The 15,726-nt window shown below is 39.2% G+C and overlaps 1 long non-coding RNA gene and 1 pseudogene across 2 annotated transcripts; both read right to left on the minus strand.

Annotated features, from left to right (window-relative positions):
- Nucleotides 1-5,092: 5,092 nt before the first annotated feature.
- LOC148703079 (uncharacterized) lies at nucleotides 5,093-8,927 on the minus strand. Its single transcript, XR_016395697.1, has 2 exons — nucleotides 8,098-8,927; nucleotides 5,093-5,268 (listed from the first exon to the last, which is right to left on the minus strand). It is a non-coding gene; the product is annotated as an uncharacterized LOC148703079 (long non-coding RNA).
- A 2,639-nt stretch (nucleotides 8,928-11,566) lies between these two features.
- Nucleotides 11,567-14,984, minus strand: LOC103723987 (putative serine/threonine-protein kinase PIX13; annotated as a pseudogene). Its single transcript, XR_016395671.1, has 6 exons — nucleotides 14,756-14,984; nucleotides 13,922-14,271; nucleotides 13,842-13,870; nucleotides 13,011-13,156; nucleotides 12,363-12,711; nucleotides 11,567-11,922 (listed from the first exon to the last, which is right to left on the minus strand). The product of XR_016395671.1 is annotated as a putative serine/threonine-protein kinase PIX13 (transcript).
- Nucleotides 14,985-15,726: the final 742 nt, after the last annotated feature.

Consider the following 15,726-nt stretch of genomic DNA (forward strand, 5'->3'; position numbering starts at 1 on the left):
TCTGTTCACTTCAGTAATGGAGAATCTAGGATTCTTTATAGCAGAAAAAAAAAAAGGGAATCTGATCCTAAGTGGTTCGCTGCCAAGCCAAGCATCTTTTCAAAATGAAAGTAGTTGATGAGATTAAAATAGTATTTGGTTAATAGTTATCCTGATATTGATGAAGAAGCATTTTCAAAGCTTTCGGGAGAGCAAGAAAAAAAAATACAAAGAAACAAGCAGAGGTTCATCATTGTGTATCTAAGCCACCTTTATATCATTCGAGAGATCCTGAGAACTATGAGATGTCAGATCTAGATGGCATGGAGGAGGCTCAGATCTAGTTGTCATATGAGATATTCTAAACTATGGTAGAAGGAGGATGTTTCCAAGCATAGGGCATAGTTTGGATCCTCACAGTAAGAGGAGGGTTCTGGTTCTGGAACCCTAGGACAGATCCAAGCTGTAGGAGCTAGTAATTGAAAAAAAGGATGTTGATAAAGGTGACAGTCAGATAGAATCTATATTTGGGACCTTCATCGGCAACATGGAAAAGAAGCCTGGAGATATATCAGTAGGTGCTACCATTCATGACTTTAATCCATACACCTTTTTTAGCAAAGACCCATAGCAACAAAAGATTGATTCTATGCTCGTTAAGAATATGAAAAAGGACATATAGAGAGCTATCGCTTCACGGTTCCACTTCAACTATTTCCCTGTAAATACTATAAAAAACATCTACTACCGTTCTACTATCAGCTCCATCTAAAGAGTTGGCTAGCATGTCATTCCACCTAACAGAATGATATCTGCAGTGAGTTGCTTGATAATACTAAGATGAGCTAGAGAGAAGAATAGCATCATACCCTCATGGTGTGATATTGTTATGTGATGGTTGGACTAGACCTAGCAACGAAGCGTCATCAATTTTTTGACATATTGTGATGAATAAGATAAGTCAGTTGATGCTTTTAACAAGGTGCACTATTTCTAGTATATTCTGAGTTAGATAAAGTAGATAATTAAAAAAAGATAAGAGAGCAGCATGTCGTATAGGTGGTTATTGAAAATGGAGCAGAGAATATTTTGATGATAAGGATGAGTCATATATTTTCTAGACCTCATATGCTACCCACTACATAGGCTTGGCACTAACGGACATGTTGGAAAAATGGGTTTGGTCCACCCATGATGGTTCAATCAAACCGGTAACCAAAAGACATGATCTCATGTCCAAAAGAGATGTCTTTCCATAGACATCTCTTCAACCCTGAAACTGTCTATTGACAGTTATGCATAAGGCTTCATTTAAAAAGGGGGTGGTTATGAGATTCTCTGCAAGTGACTTGGGCATTTAGGTTGTGGAAAACAGTAGATTTTCATTGGTAAAATCCACTCATTGATCAGTGAATCGAATCTAAGAAAAAAATCTGTAAGTGATCCGAAATCCTTATTTATGTTAATGTGTTTATCTTACAGGACATTCATAGGATCCAAAATATGAAGCAGGTGGTAGGGACAACCCATACCATCATAAAATTCATATATAAGCACACATCGGTGTTGATTGTGATAAAAAAAGCATATTAGGAGTGAGATATTGAGGCCAGTAGTCCCTGCTTTATCGCGCACTATATTGCACTTGATAGCTTTATTGAGAAGAAGGTAGGCCTACGTCAAATGTTTGTGAATGTCGGATAATAGGAGTATAGATATATATATGCCCGTAGTAGGATGGAAGATAGTCATGTGGAGAGATTAGTGACAAGCCAACTATTTTGAAAGTGAGTTAAGAGAGTAGATTAAGGAAATCAAACCACTGCATTGAATGCTCATATGATGATGACTACAAAGTCTGAGATAAGATTGGTGAATCTAAAATATAGTAAGGAGTATATTGACATCATTAAGGAGAGGTAGGATTATTAGATGAGAAGAGTTGTATCTAGCAACTAGTCCAAGCACAAACCTTAATACTTATTTGTTCTTATAAAATGTAATCATGCAATCATTTGTTTTCTAATTAAATCAATTACATGGTTTGACAACTTACTACCTCAAATCAAAATTCGAATATAATATCCCAGAAATGGACATGGCGGAATATCATCTAGAAGATGGAGGCTAATGCGGTCATCACTGTCAAATGTTTGGATGAGGTAACTAATTTAATAAGAATTGGGAACCGTACTTTGTCAATTAAAGCATATATACAATGTTATATGTCATGTTTGTAATACATACTAAAGCTTTTAGAAAGTGTTCCCATGGCTTTAGTGAGAGGGAAGCAAAGATCTATGAATCCAGGTATTTTGGACACCAATACTAACTTATTCAGCATCCAATATTTTATGATAAATAATATCTTTGGTTAACTTGATTGTATTTATAACTGATTGGTGGTTCCATTTTGGACCATTATCTAAAAATCTCATGAAGTTAGCAATTCAAATCCTCTCATAGATAGTTTCCTCCGGTGGTTGTTAGCGCAATTGGTCAACCTTCTTCTTAATACATAGCAAATAGAAAAACCGCCTAACATAAAAGAGACCGAATAACTCGGTATACATGCACGACTATCTAAAACTCAAATTCAAGTGTATCCAATAGGAGTTGAAGTATGATGATCTACTTCATAATAACTTTGTATATGATAACAAGAATCTTATGATTAGTCAACTGGAGAGTCAGCAATAATAGCTAGAGCTTGATGAGCCAGGATTGCCTCCTCGTTTAGTTAGTCTCTTTTGTTATCATAGGAAACTATTATTTAGTAGATGCAGAGTACGCCACAAGGTCCAATTTCACCATGCCGCCAAGATGGAGTTATTCATTCTTAGGCACTCCTCCTTAAGGGCAATCATTGAACATGCATTTGGAACTTCAAAGAATCATTGTGTGATTCTGGCATCTTGACTTTCTTTCCCTTTGACACATAAGTTTATCTTGTTCTGGCTTGCATATTGCATATTTATTTTAGGAATGGTGGTGATACATTTGACCCTATGAGAGTGGGAAGAGATTGCTAGATCCCACAACCAAGGAATGTGAGGAAGCACAAGGGGAAGGCTCAGGAATGGGTTGCCATTTGTGAACAAATTATGGAGGATATTGCAGAAGCCCTACGAATAATTTTTATTTTTATGCTGTATAATAACTTAAGTTGCGGCACTCTGTTTTTAACACTTCATGCACTTTATGGGCAGACTTGTGCCATTGAGAAGGTGGCCCATCAAATAGGTGAAGCGGCATTGGCTGTAAGCACTAATATGGGCTTTGCGACGCTCGTCTACACTACGACCTATGACCATCAAGGAACCCGAGCCTGAAAAAGATATGGATGGAAGACTTGTTGGCCTTTCAGGGCCGGTCCTTCTCACGGGACAACCTCTAGGCTTCACTAGACCTCACTCAACACTTGACTTGATAGGCCCTAAATTTATAATATGTTTAGGATTGAAAATTGGGCAGGCAAGACTTGTTTTTCGATTGTTGGTCCCTTAAGGGGCATACAGTGGTGCCTCTACTTAGAGGCTAGTTGGTACTAAATAGCTATCTACTAACTATATATATTTATATGGATGCCCGTGATTATTAATCTATAGATGCATGATTGGATGCTATTAACGTGAATATGTATGCTTGTATCTAGGGATGAAATCAGATTAAATACGGATCGGATACTAGCATATCCATATCCATATTTATTTTATTTGATGAATACAGAAATGGAAATGAATGTTAGTTGAATGCAAAAATTTATATCCATATTTATTTTAAACGGATATGGATACAAATCGGATACCGAAAATATGAATATAAATACGGATATAAATAGGATAATTAAACTTTAGACTACAAAATCAAAGATATTACGAAGTGGATGATAAATCAGATTAATAACACGTTAATGTGGCTATTTATTTTTCTCAAAAATTTATGAGTGCTATATAAAAATAAATAGGGTTACAAATAGAATCGGATATTCAGATATGGATTGGATAGTTGTCTATCCATATCTATATCCATTTTTCTTTGACGGATATGGATACAGATACGGATATTAGTCGGATGCTCATATTTCTATCCATATCCAGATATTATCCAATCCATTTTCAACCCTACTTGTGTCTTGGATGGTTAATATTTTGTGGATCGTTTGTGTGAATGTATTGCTCATTCAGCGCATTTTGTGAGCTCAGTGGGTGATGATATGCATCTCTAGAGGGTTCGGTCTTCCGGGGCTGCAGGCTTGGTATTTACAATCGCTGGCCCGAAACCGCTTAGCAGGTTCTAGGTTTTCTCAATGCCCAGCTACAAGAAGCAAGCCACAAGAGAGGAAAGCCTTGGAGTTTTCAACTATGAGGCTCCGCCAGCAGGGACCCTGGGAACCATTGGGCCGAGAAGATGACCTGCTTTCTACCTGTTATGCACCTCTCCTTGCTTCATGATAGAGTTCTCTCACTTTTTTTGCTGTTTGCCTGGCATGTTTACACATATAGATATACTTTTTGAAAGGTTGGACGTGCACACTATTACATTCAAGTGGTTGGAAATACTTGGACTGCAAAATTCTTATTCAAATAGTTGGAGATGTAAAATATTGAGTGTGGTAACAATTATTCCTAGCATTATGTTTTTTCAGAATGGTTGAAGATGTAAGTTGTTCGATTCAAACGGTTGTAAATAGTTGGAATGTGAAATGCTGTATTGAAATGGTTGGAGCTAGTAGCAATTGGATAGTTGTTGAACAGTTGTAGACACTTTCTATGTTGTATTGAAATATTTTTTTGATTTGAATACTAGAGTTATCTTCATGTTAATGCAAAATTTGTTATCTGATTGAACGGTTATAGTACTTGGGTAATTTTTATTGAATGGTAGTTTAGGAGGTAATTACTGTTCTATTTCAGGGGTGGTGGGATACTCCCATTTATATGAACAAACAAATAGGTGAACTGCAATTGCACCTTCCGGTTACAAGTAAATATATATTAAAATGATAGTTCTTGTGTCACGCCCCGAGCCCGGAGCGCGACAGACGCCGCACGCCTGCACGGCGGACCGCACAGGCGTGCAAGGCAGCTGATCATATTGAAGCAAATACAAATACTTAAAATTGACATAATTATTTAAATTATTCAAAAGCAGTCTTACAAAATTTCAAAATAGCATATGCCAACATAATTCAAATATCCAAGCTAATATAACTAAAATGCCAATAACTGAAGGAATCATCGAAAAATCTAATGCACTCTCCAATCCCGTGCGATCAAGCCTCTGGATCTGAAAAACAGAGAAAATAAGATAATGAGCTACACGAGCCTAGTAAACAACAAAATACTCTAGAGTGAGGTCAGAGAATATCAGATTAAAATACAAAATAATGACTGAAAAATAAATCACAAATAACATCGTTTTTTCTTTTGCCAAAACTTATTACCATTTTTACAAAAACTCTGATATCAGAATCTCAACATAATGGCTATGGCCACGTAACCCAGTGGCATGGATTGCACAAAATGCCAAAAACCACTATTATTTGTCACCGGTGGCAACGGTGTCCAAAAACCACTATTTTAATCACCGGTGGTATGGTATCAAAACCGGTTCCTCACATATTACAAGTCGACAGGTCTAACGTATAATCTCCATTAACGGGGCCAGAACAGAACAGAATAGATCATAGCCATGCTAAGAATGCATATAAATAAAAATAGATTTCATAAACTGTCCCGTCATATTTTATGGATTTTAGAGCATATAACATGATTTTCAAATAAAATTTAACATGTCTGACCCATTTTACTGAATACAAAACATATGTCAAAATTTAATCAATTTATCAAATAATTTGGAACATACTTGAAGAATTAAGTTACTTACGTCTTCTTGCTTAACTCCTATTTCAGGTAGGCGGATCAGGTTCACCTGTTTAAATTTAATTAATTTCTTTGTTAATTTCGGAGCTAAGCAAAACTACAAATGATACTATTGGACATGACCCAACAAGGCCCAGAGTTGGTCCATAATGGGCATGGTCCGATAGGGCCCACATCGGATACGGCCCAATGGGCCCGCGTAGACCCGGCCCAATAGGACCCCCAAAGTTGGCCTCTAAATGAATTATTTATGCAATAAAATTTATTGTAGGGGCTAATATTTAATTACAAGGTACTGTTCTATAATAAAACTTGAGTAAATGGACCAAACCAATATATTTGAGGACCTTTATGTAATAAATCTTTCTTATAGGGACCAGACATAAATTGCAGAAGACTCTTTTGTGAACTCATATATTGCCAAGGGCTTAACTGTAAAATTTCAATTATTGGCCAAACGGGTTTTGTTTTCGGGTTCAGGTTTCGGATTTCGGTTCTGGGTTCCGAATTTCGGGTTTTGGATTTTTGGGTTTCAGATTTTCGGGTTTGAACTAGGCCCAAGTTGGGCCCACAGTGAATCGGGCCCAAACTTGGCCTAGTTCGGCCCGTGATGGGTCTTCTCCCTCACCGAACTCCCAATGGACAGGGGAGATGGAAGAACGGATGAGGAAGGGGAAGAGGGAAGGGAGATTCGGCGGGGTGGCCAGGGGCCATCTCTCGGTCGACGACCAGCCGAACGCAGTGGCGGCCGGCGGCCGCTGCGGTGGCCGGTGTCGAGAAGCAACCGAGAAGATCTCTGTTTATGGGGCAGAAATAGAAAATCTAAAGACTTATTTGGCAAGAGAATGAAAACAAGGGGAGGAAGACTCACCGGCGGTGGCGAAGAGGAGGTATCTCAGCCGGGGATGGCTCGATCCGGCAACTAGCAGCGGCGGCGGCGCTCGGAACCGAGGGAATGGATCACAGAACCAGAGAAGGCCGCGAAGGGGATTCGGATGGTGCTCAGTCGGGAGAGCTTGTCGGTCACCTGACAAAGGAGGAGGAGAAAGGGGAGGAGAGGTGAGGAGAGGAAGATGCTCGGAGGTGACCCTAGGGGGAAGGAAGGATGGGGGTTTTATAGGCCCCATCGTAACGAATCTCCACCGCGAAGGTCGCGACGGTCGAGCGAAATCCGTGGCCGCAAATTGGCCGTAGATTGACTGGACGGGGGTGCCGCGGGATGCTCGCGCGCCTTCGCCCCAATTGCACCCGAAGGAGCCGGAGAGGATCGCAATCACGATCCTCTGCTCTGGCTCTTTCCGAAAAGGAGCATAGGGCTGAGTCGGCTGGGGCTGCCGACTTTAGCCCCGTATCTCACATCTTGCAACTGCAATCCTTGCAAACTAAACATTAGATTTGTGACTCCTAATCCTTGCAACTGGAATCCAGTAGTTACGCACCCATGTAACTCTGACAATAGGCAAATGGGAGTTACATCTCTCCAAATTCTACCTAAATAAATTAATGGACTAACATAAACAAACATGCATGCCATTAAACAACACCTACCAGCCAATCATTCTCAGCAACCTTCAAAAAATATAATCAAAGTGCAATACGCCTGGTTTCTTTTCCTAATCTATCTTCCACACTCTTTTAATCCTAAAGATAGGATAACTTTGCATTTGTTATAAACAAGAAAAAAGTTGTGGTGGTCCTGTGAAGTAAATAAGGATAAGCCCAATGGAGATTTACCGATAGTAGAAGTCAGAATTGTTCGTAATGAAATTTAATGTCCTTGAGAAGGGAATAGAAATTAGAAGCAATTTCATGAAATGTGATGATGATGATGAACAGTTTTTTTTCAACCATCACAATAGATCATATTAATAAAAGTTGGAAAGTTTTAAACATCTGAGTTTCTTGAATTAGTCTGAATCGTATCTGAGAAAGTTGGCAAGCATTCGGGAAAAAAAAAATTATAAGTTAAAAAGGATAAGGTGGATGGAAAGTTATTTAGCAGCATATAACATAGATCCATATATAAACTAGAAACATTCAAAAAATAATAACAATGAACAAGAACTATTGAATAAAGGAACAGGAACTTTATTGCCTCCACCAATTCTTAATCAGTGGAAAAGGAGAAACAAGTTATACTGGTTAAAAGAAGGACAAAAATGAGAAACAAATTTCTCTCGCTATTTCTATTTTTTGAACTGGTGACACTCAAGTCACAATGAAACAAACTTACTGTGAAACCCTGAAACTGGGCCCGGTCCTTTGATCGGCCCAGCACCAATTTCAACCTCACATGCGTCGCACGTGAGGGAGGGGGGGGAGCCATCCCGAAGAAGCCGGCTCCCCTATTTTTAGGGCTTCATCCTCCCCTTTAAGACCACCGGAAGAAAAGGCCACCAGACCCCAACGTGCAGCCGCCTGTGAGAGAGAGAGAGAGAGAGAGAGAGAGAGAGAGAGAGAGCCGTCGAAGCCGGATTTTTTTTCCGGGTGGTCTTCTTCTTCTGTTCGCCGATGGAAGGAAGCCGTCGGATCTTCGCCGGAGCTGTGGTAAGGATTCCTAGCCTCACCCCTTTGTTATACCATTTGATAAAATAAAAGAAGAAGAAGAAGAAGAAGAGAGAAGGAAAAGGAGGGGGAGGCACCCGTGGCAGTCGGCATGCCTTCGGCCACAGGCGCCGCCGGCCCTCAGTGGCGGCCATCTTGAGGACCGAAGAGCACCCCCATCCCTTGTTCCTCTTCTTTGTTCAGTGAAAACAGAGAAGGAATAGTGGAAGGAGAAAGAAAGAAGAGGAGAGGGAAGAAGGAGAAGGTTGATCGTCGTGGGCTTTTCCTCTTCTCCTGTGCGCATACCTCCTCCGCGGGAAGAAGGAGAGAGCCGGCCTCCTCGACTTGACCTCTTCCAAACTCGCCGACCTCCATTCGCGGGAGAAAGAGAAGAAGAAAGAAGAAAGAAAAGAGAGGAAGGAGAAGAAGTCGGGAGAAGCTTTGGAGAAGAAGAGAAGAAAAGAAAAGAAAAAGAAAAGAAAAGAAAAGAGAAGGAAAGAAAAGAAAAGAAAAGAAAAAGGAAGGAAAGAAAGAAAGAAAAGAAAATAATAATAATAAAATAAAGGGAAGAGGGTGGTTTACGGGTATGAACCCGAATCTGAACCCGAACTCGGGGTGCTAGACACCTCTGCAGGATCAGCTCTGGAAGAATGTTAAAATTTAAGTTTTATATATATTGTGTGAATTTTAAAAAGAAAAATATTATTTTTGGATATTAGGTTCTGCGAGGAATTTGTGAAATTAATTGGAATTGTTGTGGATCGCGTTCGAAGTAAATAATGAACTGCCTTCTCTAGACTCTTCATTTATATAATATTATTTTTGTATTGAATAACTTGTTAATGAATTTATATGTGATTTATGAATTTTACGAGATGATGATTTGAATGAAAAATAAATATGTGAATTGGAATAATATTTTTCGGACTATTATTATATTTACTGCTCTTGCATCGTATATGCATATTTAGATCGGATTATGATATATCTATTATGTTACTAAAAGAATTTTGATGTACATCAGATTTGGAACTCTTAGCCTGACTATGTTTTGGACCCTGCCAATTGGAGGTTATGCATTGGCAATTCTGGCCCCACCACAGGGTATAAATGGGGTATTCTGGCCCACTCCGCAGGGTATAAGTGCGGTTCTGTTTCTAGCCTACCCACAGGGTATAAGTGTAGTCGTAGTTAAAGGCTGTTGAGATGAATGTGATTTGTTTCGAATTAGATTTACGATTATGCTTATGGATATTTGAAAGATATAGATTTCAATGAATTTGTGTTTGAAAATGAATTGATTATGTTATTATGTTGATTCATTATAATTTGTAATTTATATTTTATGTTATTATATGATTTAACTAGTTAATGTGTTTATTATTTACTGGGCTGTCTAGCTCATTATACAATTTCTTGTTGTTTTACATATTCCGAGAACTAACCTATCGGGGTTTCAAAATGGGAGAGCGACTAAAAGAACTGTGGCACAAGTTATCTTAGATTAGGGTTTATTTAAATTGATATTTTATCTTTATTGTTCCGCTGCGTATTTAAAACCGTGAGACTTTATGACTCGAGTTAGTCAATGGAATAAGATTGCATTTATTTCAGCTGAATTATTTTAGTTATATTTTTGAGATTTGGCTAAGGTGCCTTGCATGCTCGTGGGAAGAGTTTCCTACGGGTGTGCAGCGGTTGGCGCGGACCTCCGGCTCGCGATCTTTGGCTGGGGGCGTGGTACTTACCATTGTACCAAGATCACCATGTTAAAAGAGGGAGGGGTTGAAGTTGGGCAAAAGATTGGATCAGTGTCCTAAATGGGCCGACAAACTGCTGCTGGTCTTCGTCGTCAAGTGTCCTGTTGCAGAAGAGGAAGGATTCAAGGAGTGTATAAAGGGATGGCAGCTTTTATTCTTAGAAAACCAAATTCCAGGTTACAATATATTGATTCAATTATAATGGGTGAGAAAGAAGGGATGTTGATAGTAACCCAGAATCAAATTAGAGGCCATATTACTTCTTACTATTTCTTGTAAGTTATTATGAGATATTTAATACTAAAACATGTCTTTTCCTAACCATGATAAATGGTGATGGGTCAGAAATTCAGAAGAAGAAAAAAAACCTGAAACTGTCTTCTAATAAAAGAAGCAGCAATTCAACATAAAGGAGAACCAGTTGAAAAATACAACATGAATTATGCTAAAAATAAAACCAAAACAGAGTTCTAGTAACCTTGTTCACAAGAAGAGGGTGCCGTTGCAGAGCATAACAGGAATCTATCAAGAAAATATTGCACAAATTGGAGAGGAGGGAGGTCAAAGGTAATTAAAGAGAAAATAAAGACGGAAGCACTTGATGAATAAAAGGTGATACTGATAGGTCATTTATGTAATTACATTTGCATGTGGTTGTGGGCTGTCTTAACATGTTGAGGTATTATCCTCCAATCTTTGGTTTCAATTTTCTCAGGAAGCCAGTTGAAATTCTAGACTTTGTGGCTCCAACAGATGGAGATCAGTCAATAAAGTGGATTTGAATCCCTTTGCAGTATCTCCATTCTGGTTAACTGAAGACCTGAGTTGTTTCAAAAAGAAAATAAGACGAGTAGCCTATAGAAATAGGCCAAACTATTGTTAAGTTGAAGAAAAGCAGTTTACACCTTCAGATGTCAGAAATCGATGGCTTTCCTCTGATAGATGAGATTACACCTATTAAATTTTCATATATTGGTCTTACCAATGCTGTCATTATAAGACAAAAGGAAAATTATTTTCACCACATTATTAAAATTATATAGATAAGTATCAGCACAAATCATTGATGCATTCTTGAACTCATAGGCCCCTTGAATTATAGAAAATAAGAACAGTTAGCTTACACAGAACAAATATTGGCTTGATATACAAGTACAACTAATTAAACCAGAGATTGGTGATGATTGATCGCTAATACAAATTACCTATACATCCTTGAATCCATAGAACACCTCAGATTGTGAAAAATAAAATCAACAGTTAAAGGTTAAATAGAGAAAAAATGTCTAGGTCTGCAAGCACAACTGATCAAATCAGTGCTTACGGTGTCAGCTCTGGGCACCATCATGCCTTGGATGCAAGTGGTCAACGTCGATGCACTGGGGTTGGGCCATGATTTCAGGCTATAGGCTGGGAAGCCACATCTTTGGACTCTTTTGATCTGTTTTTCAAGGCTTCAATATGCTCAAGGGTCTGCACAACTTCCTCCATAGATGGACGGCGTTTAGGATCACCAGCAAGACACCTTAGAGTGAGTTGCGCTGCCTGAAGAGCGCCTTTAGATCGATACCGCCCCTCGAGCCGTGGATCCATCAAGCTTGCAAGCTTTCTCCTGTCTGCTAGGAATGGTTTAGCCCAGTCTACCAAGTTTTGCTTCCCACTTGGTCGATTCGGATCGAGCGCCCGCTGGCCAGACAGCATTTCTAGCAGCACCACTCCAAATCCATATACATCACTCTTCACATAGAGATGGCCTAAATGATGCAAACTTTGGTCAGTACACTCAAAGAACTGTTAAAATACATCCATCTTTGATAGAAACCACATGAACCCTCCAGAATGCTTAACGTTGACTTGCATAAGAATGCCAACAAGCCATTTAACTATCTCTGAGCAAAGTTTTCAGTTCATGCAGATGGAGACAAAGGACAACAAGAGGCCATGCCAAAGGTTGTTTGATTGAGTTTTTATAATATCCGAATTCTAAATGAAGAATTTGGGTCCCTTGTAGCTCTAGGATAAATGTGATGGAGAATGACTAATGTAGAATACTGCCACCTTCTAGCTAAAGCACAACAGGAACTGAAAGCGACAAATAGGCCAAGAACCCACTTTGTGGAAATGGGTGGATCAAAGCACCATGACTTTAGCTTTTTTATGAATTAGTCACTGAGGAACCGAAAGGGATACATACCGGTAGCGATGTACTCCGGAGCTGCATAACCCCGCGTTCCCATGACTCGCGTGGTGACATGGGAGTCTCCATCGCTTGGTCCATTCTTTGCCAGCCCGAAATCGGAGAGTTTTGCGTTGTAGTTCTGCGTGAAACCAATTTAATTAGTTCAGTATCTCTTGAGAAGAATGCTTTGATTCTTTGGGAGGCATAGGGAAGAAAAATACCGAGTCAAGAAGAATGTTGGAAGACTTGAAATCTCTGTAGATGATTTTTGTCTCTGATGCATGTAAGAATGCAAGGCCACGAGCTGCACCTATCGCTATCTTCAGCCTCAGGCTCCATGAGAGTGGCTGGCAAGCTGCCGCTCCTGCCAAAAAGTGACATGTCATCGCCTTGGATCATGGACTAGAAAAAAAGACAATGCCATTGGTGAAATATAATCTTATTTAGAGTACCGCAATCAAGATTACTGAATTTAATATGCAGTGTGACATATATAAGAATAGCCAACAGTCTGTCTACTTGTGATATCAGTGGTAGGATATTACTTTTGTTTAAGATCCTTCATTGGATTTTATGTTCTGGTATGGCAAAAAATGTTGTACCACATTGTAAATAGTGTGAGACTTAATATTGAAAAGCATTAGTTTTCGTCATAGGACTCACTTCTGAAGAGGTGATGTTCTAGGCTCCCCTTTGCCATGAACTCGTACACAAGGAGAAGTTCCTTATCCTCCCAGCAATAACCCAAGAGTTTGACGAGGTTGGGATGCGAAAGCCTTCCCAAAAAATTCACTTCAGACTGCATTCCCCTCCAAGAATAGAACCAATATATAAATTAATGAACTAACCTGACATGCATACTGTACGTTAAACAACACCTACTAATCAAACAATGCTAGCAAACTTCACAAAATTATATATATATATATATAAAGAAGAAGAATCAAAGTGCAAGGCTTTTAGGTTCTTTTTTTAATCAACCTTTCAACACTTTTTTAAAGCTAAAGATATGATAAGTGTGCATTTATAAGAAACAAGAAGGACACTGTGGTGGTCCTACGAAGTAAATAAAAAGTAAACCAACTTAAATTTACTAAGAATATGTGAAAAGCCAGAAATGTCTGGAATGAAGTTTAACATCCCTGAGAAGAAGACAAAAAAAAAATATAAATCAATTTCATAAAATGTGAGAAATATAATAAAATTATTTAGTCATCACGCCAAATCATATTAATGAAAAATGAAAAGTACGAAACATCTGCATTTCTGGAATTTATCTGGATCGTGAAAGAAAATTGGCAAGAATTTAGAAATGGAATTGGTAAACCGAAAAGAATGAGGTAAATTGAAAAGGTGTTCAGTCAAATAAATTGAAGTATATTAGCAAACAATAACAATGAACAAGGAGAAAATACACAAACAATAACACCAAAGCTTATTAACTTTCTACTGATTCCCAATGCGTGGAAGAGCCAAAACAAACTAGATGCTCACATAAATAACACCGAAACACCTGAAAATGGCTACACAAAACAAAGAAAAAGTTCCTGAGTTGAATGAATTTAAGCAATCACCTGCCATTGCTCCAACCCTTGCATGCTCTCAGGATTAAGTTTCTTAACAGCGACCACCATCGCAGCCACACTCTTGGAGCGATTCAGAGTCTTATCATTGGCCCATCCCTTGTACACTCTCCCAAAACCTCCTTCGCCGAGGATGGTGTCTGGCTTGAAGTTCCTGGTGGCACTCTTCAATTCAGCAAATGTGAAGATCCGGAGGTTTGGCACCTCCAGGATGCGGCCCTCCTGGTGCACCTCATCGATGCTCACGCTGCTGCCCGTGGACTGCCTGAAGGTGCTGCTGCTGATGTTTGACAGCTTCTCCGTGGTGGCAGTGCTGCTGATGGCCTTCGACGTCAAGCATCCTTGAGCATTGGAAGACGGAACAGAAAGACGAGATATTGATAGCAAGCCAATTCCAAGTTACAAGTTGTTGAAGTAGAAGTAATTATACTGGAAACTTCAGATACTCATATGAGATATTTAAAGAGAAGGCATGCTCTTTCTAATCATGATAAAAGGTGACCGTTTCGAAATTCAGAAAAACTCGAAACTGTATTTTTTGTTGTTGTTGTTGTAAACTTATAATCAAACAAGAAGACAAGGAAAGAAAACCATTAAAAAGCATATCCACTTGGAATAATGTGAAGAATAAAACTAAAGGCAGAGTTTTCATATATAATCTTGATCACAAGCAGAGGGCATAACAAATAAGAAGAATTTATTCGGAAAATGGTTATTACAAAAAAAAAGGAGAATTTGGTATGGAGCAAGTATCTATTTCTATACAATTAGCAACAGCAAAAAATATACCTATAAAGAAGAAGGGAAGCAAATTATGAGCATTACCTGGACTGGGACATGACCAGGTGTTTGCTGGGCTCGAAGATTTCACAGGAGCACCAACGCAGTTCCCCATTTCTAAAAACTCTTCTTTTTCTCCTCTCTTTTCTCTTATGGCTTCTCTCCTTCGCCCTCTTACTCCCAGGAGAGGAGAGGAGAGGAAAGGGAGAGAAGGAGAAGAGAAGGCAGAAAGAAAGCGAGGAAGCAGGAGGGAAGGAAAAGAGAGAGAAAAGACGGTGAGGGGGCCGATGTTATATGACCACCCTCTCGTGCCTTTCTCTTCCTGGCGTTGGCGTCGAGCTATATAATCGCAAACGTCAAGAAAGATGGTAAACTTCGCAGCAAAAAAACGAAAGATGGTAAACTTTGATTCTAAGCCCCCGTTTTCACCTTCTTTTAGTTGACTTCGTGGGGCGCCAAGGCAGTACTATTGCTACCCCTACTACTACCATTACCATTTCTTTATCTCCGTTAAGTATTGGTACGGCTCTTCACTGCATTCAGTGATGCATTCTCACTGTATTGGTACGGCTCTTCACTGTATTGGGGTGGAGTGTAACAATCCATAACCCCACCCAAAATAGCTAAACACATTTATATAAGATCAATTAACTCAAATAATAACTTCCGGCTAAACATATGTCTGTACGGTCCACACATACTTCCCCGTTTAAGCATTTACATCCTCGTCCGATTAAGGGTCCAAATCTATTCAAATCAAGTTACAAACACTACGATCGGCCTGTGGTCAGTCCTAATGAATCCGTACTGCAGTGTGCCCTAGTCCACGTAGGTTATGGGTCGGGTCCACTCTGATATCATTTGTAACAACCCAAGACCTCATCCAAAATAACTAGCCGGAAGGTATTATTTGAATTTTTTGATCCTGTATACGTACTCAAGATCTACGCAACGAATAATCGATATAGGACTAAACACATGCACGCACGAGTCCTCACATGGATGTTGGTGCTTTC

Source organism: Phoenix dactylifera, chromosome 6 (assembly GCF_051530095.1).
Source record: "Phoenix dactylifera cultivar Ajwa chromosome 6, Ajwa_hap1_PhDact_Kaust_v1.1, whole genome shotgun sequence".
Lineage (NCBI taxonomy): Eukaryota > Viridiplantae > Streptophyta > Magnoliopsida > Arecales > Arecaceae > Phoenix > Phoenix dactylifera.